Source organism: Chenopodium quinoa, unplaced genomic scaffold (assembly GCF_001683475.1).
Source record: "Chenopodium quinoa cultivar QQ74 unplaced genomic scaffold, ASM168347v1, whole genome shotgun sequence".
Lineage (NCBI taxonomy): Eukaryota > Viridiplantae > Streptophyta > Magnoliopsida > Caryophyllales > Amaranthaceae > Chenopodium > Chenopodium quinoa.
In genome coordinates, this window is record NW_018744996.1 from 3,489,787 (window position 1) to 3,513,366 (window position 23,580).

Here is a 23,580-nt window from a genome sequence, read left to right on the forward strand (position 1 = left end):
ATAAAACGAACATATTAGTAACCTGGGCTGTGAGTTGCTCCAAACTTCCCATCATAGCTGTGGTGGTGTCCCTGAATTCTTGGTAAAAGGTTTGAACATCACAGGGACTAGGTCGTGGGGCGAAGGTTGCAAAACCGAAGGTGGAAGGGAAAGATGCAGGTTGTGGTTTTGAAGGTGATGAAGTTCCTTTAGGAACAGGAGAAGGAGGTCCTTCGGAAACAGGAACTTGTGGAGTCTTAGCATCCAAGTCGATGTGAATTGGGGAGGTATGCTTAGTTTTCTGTTTGATTGCTATCCTGCTGCTATTCCTCCTAACCGTAGTGATAGGTGCTGTCCAACGAGGTGGACTCCTCTTCTCCTCATCACTCAAAGGAGAACTCTGTTCTTCCCCTTTCTCACTCTGTTCCTCCTTTTCTTCACCCTGTTTCTCCTCTTTCTCACTCTTTTCCTCAACATTTTCCTCACCCTGTTCTTCCTCTTTCTCACTCTTTTCCTCCTTTTCTTCACCCTGTTTCTCCTCTTTCTCACTCTTTTCCTCAACATTTTCCTCACCCTGTTCTTCCTCTTTCTCACTCTTTTCCTCCTTTTCTTCACCTTGTTTCTCCTCTTTCTCACTCTTTTCCTCAACATTTTCCCCCTCACTCAGTACGGGTTCTCTTCATGTTCCCCTGTTCCTTCTTCTTCTTCTTCCTCATTCTCAGAATCCGATTGAACATCAGTAGCAATGCATGTTTTCCCATTCACTACTTTCAAGTTCAATTTTAACAAGGATTTTTCATGAAGTATATTTTCGGGTTTCAGAGTATAATTTTCAGCATTAGATAACGGAACCCCAAAACTTGAAAAACAACATAAAGTAGAGGACCATATGGAATGTGGAGGTTTGGAATACAGTGGTCAAGGTGAGCAATCATTAAAGAGGGAAAGTTTATGCTTATTTTGTTTGCTAGACAGAAGATAAGGGAGGCATCTAGAAGAGTTACTGTGCTGCGTTTTTGTGAACGAGGAAGAACTCCTCGCCATACGATGTTAAATAGCAGTTTGTGGAGAGGGGTAAGCAAGTTATGATTTGTGGTGGTGACTTTTGGATTTCCGCCAATGAAGGAGATAATTTCCGTTTCATTGTGGCCATTGACAGAATTCTAGGTTTGTTTTTTATGTAGGTTCGATTTCCTACATTAGGAACTTTGAAAAGTTTGGCTAAATAGAGAGAATCAAAGCTTAGTTCCGTATCACCTACTCTAGCAGTACACTCCCCATCAATGCAATTAAACGAAGCACAAAACTCATCCATTAATTTTGGATGTATAGGAAATTTGGCACATGATTCCAATAAAAACAACCAATTTTTGTATTCTAACAAATTCAAAATCTCAGTATACTTACTAGCCGTACACCAAGCATGATCTATTACATAGCCCAACAGAAATTTGTCCCGGCGATTTGATCGGACCTTCTTCGTTGAAGGAGAGGTGCGTTGTACTTTGTGTTTGTCGGACTTTTCCTTCGGCAGTGGAGCTTTGCGTTTTGAGGTTTGCGATGGTGGATGAACGGATGTTACGGAGTGGGTTCCGGGGATGGGTTCCGTTCTGTTCGGCGTTTGGGGGATTTGAGTTCAAATTGGTTTTCATGGTGAAGGTTTTTGGAGAAGATGAATGTGGTAAGGTGGAGTTTTACGGTTGAGGGTTTGTGATGGTGGGGGTGTTTATGGATGTTGGATGGTAATTGGGGAGTTGAAGGTGGGAGGTTTTTGGTGAAGTGACGGGTGAGAGTGGAGTAATTGAGGTGAATTGAATTGCAAAAGAGTGTGGGTGGAGTGGTAGAAGTGAAGTGATGTGATGGTTTGGGCATGGAGAAGTGGGATTTTAATTGTGGGTGGTTAATTTGCAATTCAATTAAACAATGCAAATTAAGATAACATCTAGAATTAAAGATAAGGATAAATCTTTTTTGTATTTTCGAATAAAAGAATAATGATAATGAGCAAAAATATAAAAATAAAAATAATAAAAAATTATAAAATAAAATAAAAAAAATTTCCAGGAAATTACGTGAGGTAACTTTCTGGAGATACAGAGGCTTGTAATATTTGCAAAGGAACTTGAAAGTAATATGGCTCAATTTTTCTCACTCATTGACATACACATATGATCACACACAAAATACATTTGCACACTCTCTCATTGCATGATTCAAGATTATGTTTCTCACACCAAGGTTATATATAGCTGTGCTCAATCGTTTTAAAATGACATACCTTGGGGTTGGATGGAGAGCAATTCAATTAAGCCTTATCATTCCGAGTTCCAATCGCATCTTCTCAAATTTGTCTCTACTCAGGGGCTTAGTAAGAATGTTAGCAATTTGATATTCAGTTTGAACAAAGTCTGATCTTATTGAGCCTTTTTCTACATTGTCCTTTAGAAAGTGATGCCTTACATGAATGTGTTTTACACGTGAGTGATGTACTGGATCTTTTGAAATACAAATTGCACTAGTATTATCACAGTAAATTGGAACACATTCTAGAACTGTGCCAAAGTCACGCAGCTGTTGTTTTATCCACAGCAATTGTGAGCAGCATGCAGCAGCAGCTACATATTCTGCTTCGGCTGTGGATAGAGCAATAGTATTTTGTTTCTTGGAACTCCAAGAAACTAGACAAGAGCCTAAGAATTAGACCATACCTGATGTGCTCTTGCGATTTACCAAATCCCCAGCATAGTCAGCATCAGCAAATCCATAAAGGTCAAATGTATCACTTCGAGGGTAGAATAAACTCACGTCATCCGTCCCTTTTAGATATCTCAAAATTCTTTTGACGGATGTGAGATGCGATTCTTTAGGATTGGATTGGAACCTAGCACAAAGACCATCACTAAAGGAAATGTCAGGCCTACTTGCAGTTAAATATAATAAGGAACCAATCATATCTCTGTACTTAGTTTGATCCACACAAGTTCCTAAGGGATCTTCATCTAGTCTAGTATTTGTGCCCATGGGTGTGTGGTTTATCTTTGCTGTTTCAAGGTTTTACTTTTTCAGAAGTTCCTTGACGTATTTTTGTTGATAGATAAATATGCTTGTCTCAGTTTGTTTGATTTGCTGACCGAGAAAGAAATTGAGTTCCCCCATCATATCTCATTTGGAACTCGCTGCACATCAACTCAGCAAAATACTTACACAAAGATTCGTTAGTTGCACCAAATATAATGTCATCAACGTAAATTTGTACAACTAATAGGTGAGTTCCTTTGGATTTTAAAAACAAGGTTTTATCAATTTTTCCTCTTTCAAAATCGTTTTCAAGAAGGAACTTGGATAGTCTTTCGTACCATGCTCTTGGAGCCTGCTTTAACCCATAGAGAGCCTTGTCAAGCTTAAAAACATGGTTTAGAAAGTTCGGATTTTCAAATCCAGGGGGTTGCTCGACGTAAACTGTTTCTTTCAATAAACCATTTAAGAAAGCACACTTTACGTCCATTTGATACAACTTGAAACCCATAAATGCAGCAAATAAAATTAAAATTCAAATAGCTTCTAGTCTAGAAACAGGAGCAAAAGTCTCCTCAAAATCTATGCCTTCTTGTTGGTTATAGCCCTTTACAACCAATCTAGCCTTGTTCCTAACAATAGTTCCATATTCATCAAGTTTATTTCTAAAGACCCATTTTAGACCTATGACCGTTTTATCTAGTGGTTTAGGTTCAAGATGCCATACCTGATTTCGTTCAAATTCGTTGAGTTCCTCTTGCATGGAAATGATCCAATCAGGGTCTTCTAAGGCTTCTTTGTGGTTCCGAGGTTCAAGGGTTGACAGAAAAGCGTTGAAGGCGCAGAAGTCCTCAATTGAGATCTTGTCTGAGCTCCTTTGCTCAAGTCACTTATGATTTTGTCAAGGGGGTGTGACTTTTGATGCTTCCATGGTTTGGGCTGGAAGGATTGAGCAAAAACACGATCAGTGTTGTTTTCTGTGTCAGCAACTGCTTCTGTTTCGTTTTCTTCCTAGGCTTGTTCCTCAGCGTTCTCTTCATTTTGAGGATTAGGAATAGGAACTTCATTTTGTACAGTGTGTTCCTCCTCCTGATTTTCAATTACTCTTGTTGACTGCTTGTTGGGTGAAATTGTATCTTCTTCTTGGTCTGTTGAACGGACTAGACCAATCTCAAAATCATAGTCATCATGTTCTTGAGTACATTGAAAAGGATTAGTTTCATAAAAAATAATATGTACACTTTCCTCAACACACATTGTTCTCTTATTATAAACTCTATAAGCTTTACTATTTGCAGCATAACCAAGAAAGACAGCTTCATCACTTCTTTCATCGAACTTCCCTATGTTCCTCTTTCCATTGTTATGGACAAAACATTTACAACCAAAAGCTCTCAAGTGAGATATGTTTGGTTTTCTTCCTTTCAGTAACTCATAGGGTGTCTTATTTAACAGAGGCCTTAACATGACTCGATTAATTATGTAGCATGCTGTGTTCACAGCTTCCGCCCAAAAGTTCCTAGGAAGATCACTAGCAATTAACATGGTTCTGGCCATATCTTCCAAGGTTCTATTTTTTCTTTCAACGACTCCATTTTGTTGTGGAGTTCTAGGTGCGGAAAAATTGTGACTCATGCCTTGTTCCCTACACAATTCATCAAAATTATAATTTTCAAATTCGGTACCATGGTCAAACCTCAGATGTATTAATTGATGACCTGTAGACTTTTGAATTCTCTTAGAAAATGTAACAAATTCATGAAAAGTCTCATCTTTACTTGATAGAAAAATAACCCATGTAAATCTAGAATAATCATCAACAATTACTAAGACATACTTCTTGCCACTTCTACTTTGAATTTTCATTGGACTACACAAATCCATATGAATTAATTCTAAGGGTTTAGTGAAACTTACCATCTTCTTGGATTTGAAAGATGAATGTACCTGCTTTCCTTTTACACAAGCATCACATATTTTGTCACATAGGAACTTGATTGAAGGAAGTCCCTTTACCAAGTTCCTTGACCTTAACTTATCAATTAGGGAAAAGCTTGCATGTCCAAAAAGTTTATGCCAAAGCAGAGGATCATCCTCGATGACACTAAGGCAGGTTAAATTGTTCCTTGGAACTGTATTAAGATCCACAGTGTATGTGTTCCCTTTCCAAGTTCCTTCCAATAAAACCTTCCCTGTATCATTTTGGATGATGCTACATTTTTCAGAATTAAAGCTTAATGAGTTACCTTTATCATAGAATTGTGAAATGCTTAACAAACTGTGTTTTAGTCCCTCGACTAAGAATACGTTATCTATTGCATGGGAACTTGACTTTCCTACTTTGCCAATTGCAACAATATCACCTTTCTTATTATCTCTGAAAGTCACAGTTCCTCCATAGTAGGCCGTCAGTGAGAGAAATTTAGATTTGTCTCATGTCATATGCTTAGAACAACCGCTATCGAGGTACCACGTGTTGTTCCCCCTCACATTGGCCTGTAAAAGAAATTAAGGGTTAGTTTCAGGAACCCATCTTTCATGGGTTGCTGAGTTGACACAACAGACTCATTTTTCTTTTGCCAAACATAATTCAAGTTTTTAGCAGACTTATGTTCCTTCCTTTTACATTCAGTATGATTGTGTCTTGATTTACCACAGAAGGAACATAACGTCTCACTAGGGAGGCCCACATATTTTTTCTTTTTAGCATTGCTTTTCTTTTTGTGGTTGAAACCCAAACCTTCTTTCCTTTTGGTCTTAGCTTTAAGTATCCACTTAGGAACTCCCATTTGGTTGACACTCCTATTGTTTCTTGCTCTCTCGAGTTCCTTTTCATGGTTTTCATTCTTATCTTTAGTAACCCTTAATTCTTCTTACAGATTTTCAAGATCGGTATTAAAGGTTACTAAAGGTAATTGAAGAGCATTGTAAGAATCAATATTAGTGCATAATAACTTGTACTGAGTCAACTCGACATTTAACAGAATGTTTTCATTTTGACTCTCTCTAGGATATCTTTCATCATAGTGTTCTTATCAAGCAAATCAAAAAATCTTCCCTGTACATCAGTTCTAGAGCTATTTAAGTATTTAACATGATCTTTATAGATATCCAAGGCTTTTTCATTTTTTCCGAGCTTATGACATATTTCTTTGTAATCATCTAGTGTTTCTAATAACAAAGAAATTAACTTGTCCTTAGAAAGCGGCTTTAAAAATCTTGGGTCGATTTTTACCTCGTCTGATTGGGTTGCAGAATCATTGTGTTTTGCCATCAAGCATAGGTTTTCTGTTTCCTCTTCCGTGGGTTCCTCATCATCTTCGGAACTCGTATCTCCCCACGCAGCAATCATTGCTTTCCTGTAATCAGATTTAGAAAAGTTAGGAGTATAAGTTTTACTCTGTTCCTTCATCTTTCCCTTTCCTTTTTCTGACTCCCAAAGGGGACATTCTTTGATAAAATGATCAGTATTCCCATATTTATGGCATCCTCCTGTGTCCTTGGAATACTGGTTCTTCTTGAAGTTCTTTTTCCTTTGGTCTCCGGATGGCAACTTCTTCTTCTTCTTCGGATTCAGAATCCTCTTCGCTTACTTAAGCAGCTTTTAGTGCAAGGCCTCGACTTTTGGAACTCTCTTGAATTTTGTTAGACAAGTGGAGTTCATGAGTTATTAAGGAACCTGCAAGTTGTTCAAGATTAAATTTAGTGAAGTCCTTTGATTCTTGTAAAGTCGCCACCTTGGATCTCCAGCATTCGTCTTCAGGAAGGCTCCTTAGTATTTTGCGTACATGTTCATCCATAAGAATAACTCTACCAAGAGAAACTAATTCGTTAGTAATATTTTTAAAACGTGTAAACATATCTTGAATAGTTTCTTTTGATCCCATTTCAAAGCGTTCATATTTAGATAGAAGAATATCAATTTTTGAACGTTTTACTTCTGTTGTTCCTTCGTGAGTGATTTCTAATAAATCCCAGATTTCTTTGGCAGTCTTACATCCTATTACACGAGTATGCTCATCAGGCCCTAATCCCCAAACAAGGAGTTTTCGGGTTGTAGCATTTATATCTTTCTTTTCAAAATCACTTCTATCGAATTCAGAGATTGGTTTAGGTATTACCTTGTTATTTGCACGCATCAGTTTTTATTACCTCATAGTCTCCTACTTCAATAGCTCTCCAAACTTGATAATTCTCGGACTGTATGAACATCTCCATTCTGGTCTTCCAATAAGCATAATACTTTCCATTAAAGAGTGGAGGACGTTGAGTTGAGTATCCTTCAGCTAATCTCTCATATTTTGACATCTTTCCTCCAGGAACTTGACTCGATAGGGTTTCCTGCTATACGGAGTTCCTTGCTCTGATACCAATTGTCGGAACGATGTCTACTACAAGAGGGGGGTGAATTATAGACTATAGAAAATAGTAAACTTTATGCGGAATTAAACAAAGTATGAAAAGAGAGAACACACGAGATAGACTTTTCGAAATATTTCACTATGCAAAAACTCATTTACAACTGTGAATATTCAGCCTACACTTAAGTTCCTCTAGGAACTCAAGTACCCCAGCTACGGTCCCCCAACCGTAGTTTATCTCTCTCAGTGATTCGACTCTGAATCACTTACAACTTTGTGATAGACTCACTCAAGTCTCTCAATTATAACTCTCACAAACCCCAATCCCAATTACAAAAGTAATTACAGACTTTCCTAATGCACTAGAGAGGATTAAGGTAGGAAGGAACTCAGCTCTAAGACAGTAAATACTTTGGAAACTTAAAGCTCTGAAAACTGAATATTTTTCCACTGCTGAATCAGAATCGTTGCTAGCCTTTTATAGAGAGAGGGAAAGTCTTAATCTTGTTTCCCACTCATCCCATGATCGACGTTCACCCTTAACTATGAAAGTTAGAGAACGTTGGGTAGGGATTGGGCAGTAAGATCTCCCTGACTTTCCTCTCAAGCCATCAACGTGATTCCTTAAAAATAGATAACCAACTTTACTTGGTCAAGACTAAAACCAGTAAAAAGATTTTATTGTTTTTAAAAGATAAAATCATTAAATAATTATTTAATTAAAAATAACAAACTTATCTTTTAATTAAACAATTATTTATTATTTACTTACAAAAATATATCTTACTAAAAACTGATTTTACTTTATCTTTAAAGGAATAAACTGATTTTGTATTTACGTTAAAACATTTTATTCCTAACTGAGTTCCTCTCTACTCATTAATACTCTAGTGCTCACAGAGAATCTAAGTACTGGAGTTTGCTCTTCTTCTTGAAAGCTTGCATATTAATCATCAAGACTTCCAATCCTTTGCTCCTACTCCGGAACATTTTGTTTATGCCTGAATCTTTTTGTTCTACCAAGACTTAGCAAACATTATTAGTCAGAATTTGTTTTGTTCTGTTAATCATCAAAATACTAAGAGGGTCAACATTCATCAAAAGACTTGGAGCAATTAGGATTCAAATAAAATGATCGGCAATTTTCGGTAATTGATTGAAAAGCAGTAGCGTGAGCTGCTATTTAGGTAGTCAAATGTCCCTAGGTACTGAATAAATATATTTAAAAATAGAAAAAAAAATGAAAAAAAAAAATATACAAAGTAGATTAGTCCCACATGGAATAGATTATTATTGAAGCTACAAATAAAACCGCCTCATTTTTGTATTCTTCACGCAGCTATGCAGTGAGCACAGAGCAAACTATTCTTTCGCCTTTTACTAAAGAATACCGTGTGCTCGCTGCATTTAGTGGCATACGTTTATTTTTAGAGGGAGTTCATCTGAAGAGCTCCCAGCAAATCTAGTTTAAAAATGTGGTAGTAGTAATGTGAAAACTGAGTGAAATGTATTTGTTAAATTTTACTAGTCATGTTGCGGTATTGCCTCAAATGAATGGATGATCACTATACTTGGCTGCGAGTTAGAGTTAGATTTTTGGTACAGGGTAACTAGGTAAATTCATAACTTCTCCATTCAAATCTGTGGCATGACTCATGGAAATGCCAAGATTAGGTATCAAGCATGACTAGAAATCATGTATCTGTTAAACTCTTACCGTTCACAATAAAGTTTTTATAAAGTACTACCTTTGCCTTTAAAAGTTTTTTTTTTTAATCTTTGTTCTGAAATCACTTTTGTATTACTTCCGTATTTTGATAGTTAAGCTCGAGCATCTACCTCAATAGTTATAAAACATTGGAAATTTTGTCAGAAACCTCCTTATAAAAGCAATTTTTTGTGAGAAACCTCCTTACAATATATATTATTTTTTTGTGAGACCATATCTTAATTAAATTTTTTTTTTTTTTGCGAAGTCATACGGTATACACCTAAAAATGTCTCCCCAAAACCAAACCCGATGATGAACAACCTTTCACCGCCATTGTTGGTCGGGTTGAGTATTTAATCTTTGGAGTGCTTAAAATCCATATTTAGTCAAATGTATTCAATCTAAAAATCAGTCCAAACATTTATTCAAACTCAGTCCAACCCATATTTCAACCCAAACCATTTTAATTAATTTCGTTTTATTTATTAATTAAGCCCGATTAGTAAATAATAAAATCCTAAGCCTGAAATAAGTCCGGAATAGCTGAAATGACGCCTAATTATCACATGCTTAATGCTTAAGAAAGAAATAAAATGAATTTAGACCGAATTCAGAAAAACTGATTTGCCGCGCCACGGCAAAAATGCCGCGTCACGGCAAGCTGTACCGTGTCAAGGCAATTTGCGCCGTGACACGAAATTTTTAGGTTTAATTTCTTCGCGGCGCTTCAATTCTAGGGTTCCGTGCTTCACCCCTCATATTTTCTCTATAAATACGAAGCTGATTTCACCAGTTTCGGGGCACCAAAAAAATCATTATCTCTTTCTCTCTTATGCTCTAGCCTAAACACTAGCCTTCCCTATTCTTCCACAATACATCCCTTAAGCACTCCCCGGAGTCCGTACTTTATCCGAACTTCTAAACTTAAACCAAGGCGTGAAAGGTAGAACTGTTTGAGGGTTTGGCCCCAAATCAGCTTTACTTTCATTTGAATTAATTTCTATTTTATTATTTATTTTCCTTGAAGTTACTAACGCGTTTTATTATTTTAAAGTTGCAAGAAAACGCAATCAAAGTAAGGAATCACGTTCCTTTTGTTCCTGTTATATTTCTAACGGTTTTTGTTATGTTTTTCATATACTAATCGTTGTTTTTATGGTTAAATTGCTTCCAATGTTGATGTTATATTTATTGATCACCATATTGCATGTTAAAGGGAATATGTAATTGAACATAACGCTTATAAGATAATTTGGATGGTCGGTTTAGGTTCCTTTTTAATCTTGTTGTTTAATTAAAGTGATCACAATTTTTTATAATTATGTGTTGCATTAATATTCAACCAATTTAGCCTAATATTAGTTTGAAACAAATTGAATCTTTATTTGTATGCATTTGAGATTGAAGGAATACTTTTCACAAAAAGAATCGAGTAGAGGCCAATACGGGAAATGTGACTCCATGACTCACTTCGTACCATCATCCCCGATCCTCCTTTCGTGGTTCCAAACCATATGGAGTTAGTAATCTCATGGATTATGAATAGGGTGTAACCTTCACGGGTCAATCGTTGTTGTCTATCGTTGTCCCTTAATCGTGGTTGCCATTAATGATCCGTGAACGGTTTACAAGTTCCTTAAAAAATTGTTCGCGGTTCCCTACTTTGCTTTGTCCCTAATCGTATGTCAATTCCCACTTCCTATATATGAGTGCCAATCATATTCACCACATGCTTAAAGTAGGCACGCTTCGAAAGACGCCTACACATACCTTATGCCGGAAAACGGGGTTTGATTCTTTCTTCCGGCGTTGACCACCCTAACCCCACCCCTTTCACGGCAGCCTCCCAAACAGCCTCAAACATCCCTTTTCCCTCCACTGTCGCCGTTGACACCCAGGTCTCTCATGTCCGCGACTCTATCCCGAGATCCATCTTCTCCTCTTTCCCGCTGCACTCCCTTTCCTCCAGCCTAATTACCCATACCATCCGTTTTCCGCCACCCCTAAATGCCCCCTCCCTATCCCCCAACCTTGAAATGAGCCCCACCCCTTCTTCCAACCCCAACCGCACCCCCCAAACCCTAAATCCACACCCGAACCACCCTAAACCCTAATGAAGGAAAGGGAAGAGGTGGTGGGAAGTGAGGGTTGTTGGCTTTGAGGGTGGAGGTCGATTTCGTGGGGTGGGGGAAGGGGGCGGTTTCGTGGGTGGGTCTGGGCAGTTAACGTCTGAAAATAGGGTCAAAACTCATTTTTCAGCATAAAGGTATGATCTTACGGAAAAAAAAAAATTATAAGGAGGTATTTCACAAAAAAGTTGTTTTCACTGCTACATTTTTGACCTATTGCAACCCTCAAATCCGTTGCATTAGGCGTCAAAATCCGTGGCATTAGGCCTAATGCAACGGCCATGTACCGTGGCATTTGATGGCGTTGCAGTAGGTCTAATGCAACGGCATATGACACCTAATGCCATGGCATCAATGATCCGTTGCATTAGATCAACACCTGATGCAACAGCAACATTATTGCCATGGCATTAGCTATAATACCTAATGCCACGGTTTCCTATACCTAATGCCACGGTTCCCTATACCCTAATAATAATAATAATAATAATAATAATAATAATAATAATAATAATAATAATAATAATAATAATAATAATAATAATAATAATAATAATAATAATAATAATAATAATACAATTATAATCAAAAATTTTTAAAAAAAATCAGAATTTATTAATATAAATTAAAAGTTTGTACATTGTTATCTATAAGAAAAATTACAAAATTAAATTATCACTAGTTAAACTAAGAAAAAACAAATTAAAAAGTTAAAACTAAATCATTTTGTCCCCCAAACCATATTTTCAGCAATTGTTTGGACCGGATTATCATTTCTTTCTCCCGCTTCTCCAATTTCTCAAGTAAAGCAATTCGGGAAGCACCTTCTTCAGCTTCAGTATCCACCTATTTTACTAGTACTTGATGATGTTGGATGCTGCTGGAGCTCTTTGCAACTCAGTGTTCAAAGTTTCTTTAATCGAGTCCAACTCCTGTCATAGCAATCGTTGATGTGCTCAAGCAATTGTTTACACCTACATCATCCTAAATATAGGTCAATTCATTCTTATCGTCGAAAACTAATTAGGTCATGAATAATAATTGCAAGCTATATAAGTAAAAAAAAAACAAAGTCAAAAATCAATGTAGTCAATTCCCTAGAACCTACATATATCAAATAAAACCCAAAAACCTTATAAAAACACAATCCAATTTCAAGAATTCAGAATAAAAAACGAAGATAAACATCCATCATTCCTCTTTTCTCATATATAATTCAAGCAGAAAAAAAGAAGTAAAAAATACCCGGAGGATGTAGTGGCTACAACAAACAATAAAGTCTAGATCAAAAACCTTTCATGTGCCTTAGACCTTAAAATTACATGCGCAAATGTAATAACAAGCAACTTTAAGCATTTTCACTATTCTTTAAGAACTACACTGCAGTCTGTGCATGAGAGGTGTGTAATACATAGGGACATTGTTCAAAAGTTCATAACATACAAGTAAGCAGTTGTATCAAGGTTAATGAAAATAAACTCGAAGTTCCGAAAGTTTATTCGTGTACAAGAATCCTTCACTATCACAAAGTATGAGTAAAGAATCTAAGAGAATGTCAAATTTAAACAAAAAGGAAAGAATGAAAGTTCTCAGTTAAACATGCATAGTATTTACAAGATATTGCACTCAATACTAATGACATAGTAGTAAGCTCATAGAAAAGGAATAAGTCCATCTTCAATCTTCAATAACTCAATATATAAACGATATCAACAGATTAGACACATACTTATACATCGACGCCAAATAAGACCAGAAACAGCCTGATAAAAGACTAAACAACCGTAGCATTTGATTCCTTATTTAAGATAAAAAAAAGTTGTGTATCTAACCAAAGGTGAGCCTTGACATACTATACTTAGTACAGACTAAACTAACATAGAGTATAAATAATATAAACTAATTATGATTAGTCTCATACAATATGAATTTCTTTGATGAATTGAATGATTTATAGTAAATTGTAAACTGATTTATACAAGTGAAAATTCAAAAGGATTACCGAGAATGAAAACAAGTCACAATTCCAATATAATTAGACAGTCCAATACAATTTCTATAACATTTTCTTTCTTATACAGTCAGTTTTAAGGGAGAAAGAATAAACCTTTGAGACTCAATAATGGGATGGTGGAAAAATAGGGGGAAAATAATTCAAATGTTGCTACAGGTTAAAGTTAAAGCCGAAGAAGAATAGCAACAGCAGCTGCCCAGAACGCATAGAGAGCAACGGAGCAGGGAAAGAAGAATTTGCTTATTTTGGATACTAACACCATTCCTGATGCAAATGTCTGCAGGAGATATCAATAAAAATAGACATAGGAAAAAAAAAAGCAAAAATGTTAATTTTGAAGATTGTGAGACACCAATAATCATCAGTATGAAACACAGGAAATCCAACACAGTTATTCAGCAAAATCCCCATTACAACTCTTTTTAATAAAAAGAAGATGACCAGATTAACCACTACAAAACTGCAACAACTCAATCTCATCATAAAAGTTTGCTAAACAACATCTTTTTAACTAGAACATGAACCGTAACAAAGAAATTTTTGTTTTAGACACCAGTAACTTCTGTGGTCTTAGGGTCTCACCCTCTGCCATGGTACCCTCAGCTGGCTTGTCTAACTTTACACCTGTTTGATTGAAAAAATAATTCTGAAAAAACCGGGATCAAGCTGGCTGTCTATGTTCTGTACTGCTTCACCAGGGTTCTTGGCCTTTGACACTGAAAAACTTAGAGCTTATAGAGTCTAGAGTAAATAAAAGGTTAAAGACAAAGGTTTAAGTTTGTTAAACTGATTAAATCTACTGAACCTTGTTGTATTTCTGAGCTTGTTATTCTACATTTTCAATAGGCAAAGTAAGTTAAGCAGAAATGCTATAGTATGATACATCAATGTCCTAGTGAACAACTTCCACAAATCCAGTTGACACACCAAAACATGAGACATTGATAGCGCCCAAGTGTCGTTGCCTTAATACACATTGAAGAGAAAAATTAAGAATCTACTAAGACTACTATCAATCTATCATTGGCTCTTCATTATCCAAATCAAAGGGTGAAAAAAAGAGGAATTACAGAAAGCCGAGGAAATCGGGTTTGGTTTTCAAGCAATTACGACCCTCTATTTCATTTTTTTATTTTTTATTTTTGAAAGAAGGGAGTGTTAAGAAGGAGAGCAGTGGAAGATCGGTAATCATAAGAGAATATGCATGCAGTGAAATAAAACATTCACCAAAAAGAAAGCCACAGAACTAGTACAGCCTAAAGCCTTGAGTAATAAGAATAAATTATAGGATTTTAGCAAACATACTGAGATTTCATTGGCGTGTTTCGAAGGAAGGTAATTAGGGTGATACTGAGATCACAAGCAAATAACTAATTCTTAGAGAAGAAATGACAAGTAAATGATAAATATATACATCAATAAGGGTGACCTTGATGCTGTCTATAACGTGAGCATACCGCTGGCTAACACACCCCATGAGCTATCAATCAATGTACAACTTTCAAAAGCAATTAGTGGAAACCTGACATTAAGCCAAAGGAGAGAGAGAAGGTTATTCTTCTAATGTAACATTAAGCTAAATTAATGGTGATGGACAGGCTGTTTTTAAGAATTAGTGAATCAAACTTATTATTTACAGGTTTAAATAATGCTCACAATTAAATATGCTAATACATTTGTATCCAATACATGACAATTTATACCTAATTTAGTATGCATCAGGTCAGTTATGTTGAGGCTTGAGAGAAAATCATACAGCTCTGGAATGGTTTGAAATCCGGGCAGAAAAAGAGAAACAGGTTTATAGTCACCACTTAACATCTATTGTAAATTAATTATCGACCAATTGCAATAATCTAGAAAAAATCTAATGAATAAAAAACACAAGTAATTTACCTCAGAAGCATGTTCAAGCGTTTAGCAGTACCACTTTCAAATCTTAATTATATTGAGAGTAATCATTGAGAATAATTATTAGCGGTATTAAGAACAACAGTGAGTTAGTATTCAAGTTACTGATACCTTGCCATCTAGATAATTGGCTTTATAAACACATTCAATAGGTCCTTTTTCGAATAATTGACTCATAGAAAAGTTGCTAGTACATGTCTTTATCTCTGCCAATGCATTAGGGGTGATTTCAAAGGAAACCATGGGCAGTAACCAATAAGCTAAGGGGGAAGACATCAGGGCAGCAGGCAGGGGAGGGGGAAAGACAACAATAACTAACAGTAGGGCAACAACCACTATAGAGGCAGCGTCAATAACATAACAACACACAAAACATCACAGCAACAATAGCTTAACAATCACAATAAAACGACCCTAACCGACCATCTACTGCCCCAAAAAAACACCTCAACCCAATTAAATCCCAACCCAACCTGCCATACACAACAACAATAGATAAACAACAACAACAACTAACCACACGTATCAACAGCCACAACATGGTGGATCAACAACAACAACAACTAACCACACTATAGCCTAAAAACAGCATAACACACATGTTGTTTCAACAACAACAACCACACACATTTCACCAACAATTATCCATCCCGCCAGTAACCTAGGTTACTGGTATATAAGCATGATTAATTCTTCCACCACCTAAACAAGATTCTAAAAAAAAACAATTAACATAAAATGAACTGAGTTAGGGTTTCATAAAAACAGTTACCAACGGCAAAATTAAGCCCGTTTAACGAGCTTAGAGGGGGGACTCCACATTTACATCATCATCATCGCAAGTGATTTTGTTAGGAGGACCTCGAATCCTTCGAAATTGAGACAGATAAGAAACCCTACGCACTGGAGGGGGTTTGGCAACAGATCTGGGCTTGTTCAAGACAGGAAGTGATGACCCAGACCCAGAACCAAACCCTAATTCCTCATTTGCGCCCACTTGTCTTCGCTGAAACCCTAATTTGTCAAGGGAGGTGGGTTTTAGAGTGGTTCCGTGGAGGAACCCTAACCCTAACACCATGCGTGGTGTTTCACCCTCATAAACAAAGCCCTCATGAGACCGCAATCTCAAAACAAAAATTCGTTTTATACCTTGAACAGAAATTCAAGCAATCAGCTCAAGGAAGGGACATGCAAGATTTTTTTGCTTATTTTCCTCTTAGTAATTTTTGAGTAATTTTCCTTCTTTATAGGCTTAATTTTAGGGTAGTAATATGGCAAGTCCTTGTATATAAATTTCTGTAAACTCTCAATTGAATACCTAACACAGAATATTGAAAATCCCAAAGATACAATCTTTAAATTGTTAATTTGGTATCAGAGCCAGGTTCGTTTTTCCGGCGACCGGTAAACGTTCTTTGGCGTTATCATATACCATGACAACCGAAAACCAAAACCAATCAATAGTCTCAAAATCGGTGACTATGGAGGATGTATGTGTTGCAACTTTTTAATCAGTTAAACACCAACAAATCCTCTGTAGAAACCACAAATCAGACCCTTCAAAAATCCGAAAAATTAAACCATGAAAATTATACAAAGTGGTCCAAATTGATGCATCTAGGGATCGGTGGGAGAGGTAGGCTCAACCACATCATTGTCTCCCCGCCATCTCCCGATGACCTAGATCACACCAAATGGTCACAACGTGATTCCATAGTAATTTCGTGGTTAATTGAGAACATAGAGCAAGATTTGCAGAACCAGTTTCTCGACTTCCCTACTGCCAGAGAACTATGGAGGGGAATCGAGGTTATGTGCGACAGTGGGAGAGATGGATTACAGGTTCTCGATCTCACCGTCAAAGCCAACAAAATCCAACAAGATAGAGACCAAATCGAGGCATATTATAGCAAGCTCTCCTCTATTTGGAAGGAAATTGACCGGCGGCAACCAAATCCAATGACATGCTCGGAGGATAAAATAATTTACAATAAATTAATTCAGCAAAATAGACTTTACCAACACTACTACATTTTTTATCTATTGCAACCCTCAAATCCGTTGCATTAGGTGTCAAAATCCATGGTATTAGGCCTAATGCAACGGCATCAATGATCCGTGGCGTTAGATCAATACCTGATGCAACGACAACATTATTGTCGTGGCATTAGCTATAATACCTAATGCCACGGTTTCCTATACCTAATGCCACGGTGCATATACTCTAATGCCACGGTTCCCTATACCTAATGTCACACAATGCATATACCCTAATGCCACGGTTCACTATACCTAATGCCAATAATAATAATAATAATAATAATAATAATAATAATACAATTAAAATCAGAATTTAAAAAAAATAGAATTTTATTAATATGAATTCAAAGTTTTTACATTGTTATCTATAAGGAAAATTACAAAATTAAATTATCACTAGTTAAACTAAGAAAAAAAACAATTAAAAGTTAAAACTAAATCATTTTGTCCGCCAAACAATATTTTCGGCAATTCTTTGGACCGCATTATCATTTTTTTCTCATGCTTCTCCAATTTCTCATAAAGCAATTCATGAAGCATCCTCTTCAACTTCATTATTATCCACCTCCTGCAATTGGTACAGAAAGGGTAAGGCATAAGCTTTTATAGGAAAAGTAGTTCAAGTCAGAATAAAATTAGATTACTACTTTATTGGTACTTGTGACTAACAAAGCATATGATTGTTCAACATACCTTGACAATTTGAACAGCTGCGTCTCAGTTGATCAAATCATATTACTACAACAAAGTGCTGCTTCAAAACTCTTAATATACGCAGCAGCCTCATTAGTGCAGCAAGCAGTCAGCCTCGTTAGTGCAGCAAGCAGTCAACCTCATTAGTCATTAGTGCAGCAAGGACGTCAGCAATACGCAGCAGCAAAAAGGAAGATAGCAGCAGCAGCACACAAGCCCCAGACAGCAATCAACAGCAGCAGCAGATTAGCATGCAGCAGATAACAAATCAGCAACAATAGCAGACATCAGATCAACAACAGTAGGCGGGAGGCAAGTACCACATCAGCAGCATCAGCCAATAGACAGCAGCCTCCAGAATAGGAGAAGCAGAGCAGCACCAAGACAGCTTAGAAAGGCAGCAGACAAACAGTCAAAGCCTGCAAGAACTGCAGCAGCAAGCTACAACAGGGACTGACCAACACCATGCACAAGAAGCAGCAAGGAAAGGAAGAGGTAGCAGAACTCCACAAGTAACAAACTTTTCTTTCCATGTAGTCAATACCGAACAAGAGGTAACGAAGAGAGCTAATTTACAAGTATACAATTATATGTCATGGCAAGGGAACAAGATTGCCACATATAGGCTGCTGCTATGCTAGTTTTTTTCCTGCTTTGATACCGTACCTGCATTTATAATCAAATACTAATACTTGTGAGATAATCCACCATTCGACGTTGAAAATCAAGCTATGTAAACATTTAGGCATATGATAATCTATAGATACACACAAATAATTCAGGTCAAGTTCATATACCACAAATATGTCCCCTGATGTTTACTCACCTTTTTCGCAAAGCTTCGGTTTTTCCGTTTTTGTAGGAACTTAGGTAGAGCTGCTTCTCTTTCTGCAGAATGAATTCCTTTTCAACTTGAACCGATCATGTACGAAGGGCTTACAGCCTTCACTCTCCTTAACAAGGCTCAATTCCTTCTTGCCAGAAGCAGAGGTATTAAGCCATTAACACCAGTAATCTCAGATGCACTTCCATAGCTTTTGTTGTTTACAAAAAGCATTACACTGATTACTACTGCCACTTGGATCACGACTTGTGAGCTGCTGTACTTAGATTGATCAACTGATTTCTTAGTTTGAAGCTCGTCCCCAGCTTGGCCACACCCTTGAATAGAACCACGTACGAGTCACTAAAAACAGGAAGCAAAATGTAAGTGTTATATTATAAGACTATCAAAACTTTTATTAAATATTACAGACTATGGCTTCTAAAAGGTTATGATAATACAAACTTCTGTTAAAAGGTGAAACACAAGATCTATTTGGTTTCTAAGATTACATTTTACAAACTATGGCTTCTAAAAGGTTATGATAATACAAACTATAGCATTATGCCATTACATTTTACAGGACATTGAGCTTCCTCATAAATGGCCATGCAACTTTTCTGAACTACAAACAAATCCAGTACACAAGCTACAGGTGCAACTATTTCAGAATTTACCAGAGAAGTTACTAAAATAATAATTTCACAACTTTAGAATTTTTTGACAATCAGACATTTGAACCCTTAACCGAGGCAATTTTGTATTTTAAAAGGTTATGATAATACAAACTTCTATTAAAAGGTGAAACGCAAGATCTATTTGGTTTCTAAGAAGATTATAGCATTATGCCATTACATTTTACAGGACATTGAGCTTCCTCATAAATGGACATGCAACTTTTCTGAACTACAAACAAATCCAGTACACAAGCTACAGGTGCAACTATTTCAGAATTTACCAGAGAAGTTACTAAAATAATCATTTCCAACTCCAGAATTTTTTGACAATCAGACATTTGAACCCTTAACCGGGGCAATTTTTTATTTTAGTCTAGACAATAAAGGGCTATTAAAAGTATGCAGTAAGAAAATGAACTCACTTGTAAATTGGCTCCTTGTAAAGAGGCCCATAAATTTAATTTGAGCTCCCTAAAGTGCATAATATGCCTTGAGCCAATAGACGGCCATGACAACACTCAACTCTCAAACCAGTCCTGAAAGTCTAGAAATTAAAAATGTACCATATGATTAGTAAAAATTATTATAAATTCTCTATATATTTTACAGGCAAACTAAGGTTTCTAACTCAGTAACTTCCCAACCCTCCCATCCTGGTAAAATGGACTGCTGCAATTTTATTTTTTATTTAACAAGATAGAGTAATTTGGCTATTTGACGTCTAAAATTTATTTGATTGTATTAGAATTTTTAATTTGTTTAGTTAACTAATTGTCCATTTATATTCACATACTACCTTTGTTTCTTATTATATGCAACAAAGGGGTGTTATTTATGAGGCATAAAAAATTTCGTTGCAAATAGTAGGAAACAAAGGTTGCATAAGTTTCAAGCAACAAGAATGACATTATCTATTAACAATGTAAAGAAAACAAATTAAATAATGGAAACACGTCAAGCAGGAAACAGAAACAAAATAGTGAGTCACCCAGAATATTGCCAAAACAATGATATGATCAGTTGATATTATCAGTGCTCCAAACATTATAACATTCAACAAATGGGAATTTTTATATAAGATATGTGACCCCATCAAGATACCTAAAGCAGAAATCAACGGCAGTTCAAGTCATAAGCAAATCCAAATAGCAATATAGTCATTATCAGATGGTAAAGGAGATCAAAAGATGCCTACACTAGAAGGCAAGACAAAAATTGAGGCTTTAAAGGTTCCAAGAACAGAAATTGTAACAATGGCTCCAAATTTTGAGAAGAATGGTTTCTGGCAGTCAAGAGATAAAGGTTAAATATGTATATATCAATGTTGCATCTTCAAAAGATTAAACTAAAAGATGGTGAAAGAATCAGGACTTACATGAGCAAGAATAAACCATGACTGGGTGGCCACTATAGAGTCAGGGAAAACATATCTAAAACACAGCTTACATAAATACAGTGAAATAGTGCATATTATCCAAATGAATAGGTATTGGTTTAAATGCTCAAAAGGATATAATATGATATGTGGTAGTAAGAAAAGAAAAACTCTTCATGAATGTTAAAGCATTCCCAGCAGTTTGGTTCTAAAAAAGATAAGTGAAATGAAGAAGAACGGAAGAATTCATTACAATTTCATTAATAAGGTAACAAGAACCTGATGCTAGTCTCTGTATTTTGAGATATTAGCAAGTCCACCAACAACGAAACTTGTCAACCACAATTAATACACTATCAGATAATTAATCGTGAAAACACAATAATTTGCAAATGTAAACCTGCCCTTGCATCACATTCACTGTATGACAATTTAGTACTAAAACTCAATGCAATAAATTGTCTCAATCAAACCCGGCCCCAAAGCATAAACTGAAATATGAAAAGTGAAATGGATTAGCAGAACTCCACAAGTAACAAACTTTTCTTTCCATGTAGTCAATACCGAACAAGAGGTAACGAAGAGATGTAATTTACAAGTATAAAATTATATGTCATGGCAAGGGAACAAGATTGCCACAGAGAACACAAAGCAAACAAAATCCCTCTATGCAGCACAGATACAGAAATTGAAAAACATAGTCAACATAAACTCCACTAATGGTTGCTCTCACGCCTATAGAATTTCACGACACCTATAATAGGGTATAATATAGCAATCAAAATTAAAAAAAAAAATTACATGAAAAAATCAAAATAGAGAATAATAAGGAAGAATTAGGTACCTGATTTTTGTGAAGATTAGGAGGAAAGAGATAAAAGGTTGAAAGGAGAAGAAGACTACAAAAAAAACGAAGATTCAAATTGGGGATTAAAATCGAATAATAAGCAATTGAGCTTGTTTATTATTACAATTGAAACATTAAAATCTGAAAAATAGGGTTAACAATCAAAATTTCAAATTGGGGATTTCGATTATAAGAGCAAGATATACTAAATTAATCAATTAAGAGTATAAGACATTAAGACATACCATTGATGCATCGAAGACGGCCGACGGTGTGGCAACAACGACGGACGAGTTCCTGTGAGGCACTGAGGCACGACGGATCATGGCGACGGTCGATCTACTGGACTACAGGAGGCTAGTGAGGACTGAGGTGTGAGGCAGCGAAGAACGAAAGATTGGAAGAAGTGACATACTATGTACCGCTATCAGCCACCACCGCCTAACTGCCGCTGTCAGCCACCACCGCCTGACTGCCGCTATCAGCCACCACCTCCTGACTGCCGCCTTCGTCTACTTCCTCAGATTTATTTGCTTATTCTCATTATTTTTTGAGTGATTTTTTGAGTGATTTTCACCTCAGAATTTCGAAGTAATTCTGGAGTTGAAGCAAATATGTAAATGTGAGAAGATGGGGAAAATTGAGAATAGGGGTAAATGGAGAAAATGGGGAAAATGGAGAATGGGTAGATTGGGTACTGTGAGAATCCGTGAGAATGAGTTGTGAATAAACACGTTTTGTTCAAAATATTTGGTGAAAAAATTGGAGGGAAGAAATGCGCGCTTCTAAAATTTTAATGATACAACACATACCGTTGCAATAGCTCTCATTTTTGTTAAAATAGCTAGGTTATTGCAACGGTTCTTTAGAGCCGTGGCAATAGCTCTACCTCTATGAACATTAGTTTTAAATCCGTGGCAATAGCCTACTCTATTGCAACGGCAGTTAAAATACCGTTGTATTAGCCTTTATTATGCCGTTGCATTTGGTTAAAAATGTAGTAGTGCAATTCTTGCTGAATTAAATGAAACGTTGGACAAAGATCGGAGAGACCTCCTTCAAAGGGAGCCTCTACCGACTGTCGAAGAGGCTTACGCAACCGTCTGGAGAGAAATATCCCGCCGGGGAATAATGAAAAACGAAATTCCCTCATCAAATGAATCACCGGGAATCGGAACAGATCTAGCTGCAAAGAGTAGAACGGAGAAGCCTAAATTTAGGCGTGAAGATGAGAAGACCCATCTCTGGTGCACCCACTGTGGCGGTTCGCGACACACCAAGGAAGGGTGTTTTAAGCTAATTGGATACCCAGATTGGTGGGCAGATCGAAAAAAGAAAACGGGAGAGGGTCAAAACCGAACAAGCAAGGTGGCGTTTGGAGCAGGAGAAACGACAACCAACGGAGAGGGTGAAGCAATGGTGGCCACCGCTGCCTCCATGACAGGTTTGGAAAGTAGTGGTGTGAAAAAGGAAGGAATGAAACCCTTAAACTCTTCCTTTTCTTTATATACTGAGTCACTTTGTCTTGAGCCTATGACTGTTGAGCCCACAATTGATAATAATCAACAAAAGTTGTTTGAGCCCAATACCACAAATCAGTCCACTAGACCAAATAAATCCACTGAAACACCAGATTCAATATCTAATAAACCGAAAAACATTTCTATTGGACTGTTTAGTAGGTGTAAAAACACAAACTGGGTACTCGATTGCGGGGCCACTGATACTATGACTTTTGATGATTCTGATCTTGACAAAATAAATATCCCCATTAAAAGTCACATTCAGACTGCTAATGGAGAAAAAATTGAAACAAAAGGCTCGGGCTCAATTGCTGTTTTGGATAACATTAAATTATCCAACTGTCTTCTTGTACCTCAATTGGCTCATAAACTCTTATCTATCAGTCAACTAACCAAGGAGTTAAATTGTACTGTTCTAATGGATTCTAGTGGTTGTGTTATACAGGACTCTCAAACGGGGAAGATCATTGGGCATGGTACTA

General features: G+C 36.5%; 1 long non-coding RNA gene across 2 annotated transcripts; it reads right to left on the reverse strand.

Annotated features, from left to right (window-relative positions):
* Positions 1 to 17,482: 17,482 nt before the first annotated feature.
* On the reverse strand, positions 17,483 to 23,059 carry LOC110707376. 2 transcript variants are annotated; one of them, XR_002508475.1, is made up of 6 exons: positions 21,821 to 23,059; positions 21,573 to 21,627; positions 19,776 to 19,897; positions 18,680 to 19,039; positions 17,854 to 18,519; positions 17,483 to 17,728 (listed from the first exon to the last, which is right to left on the reverse strand). It is a non-coding gene; the product is annotated as an uncharacterized LOC110707376 (long non-coding RNA). The 2 variants fall into 2 exon arrangements; XR_002508476.1 differs by lacking the exon at positions 19,776 to 19,897.
* Positions 23,060 to 23,580: the final 521 nt, after the last annotated feature.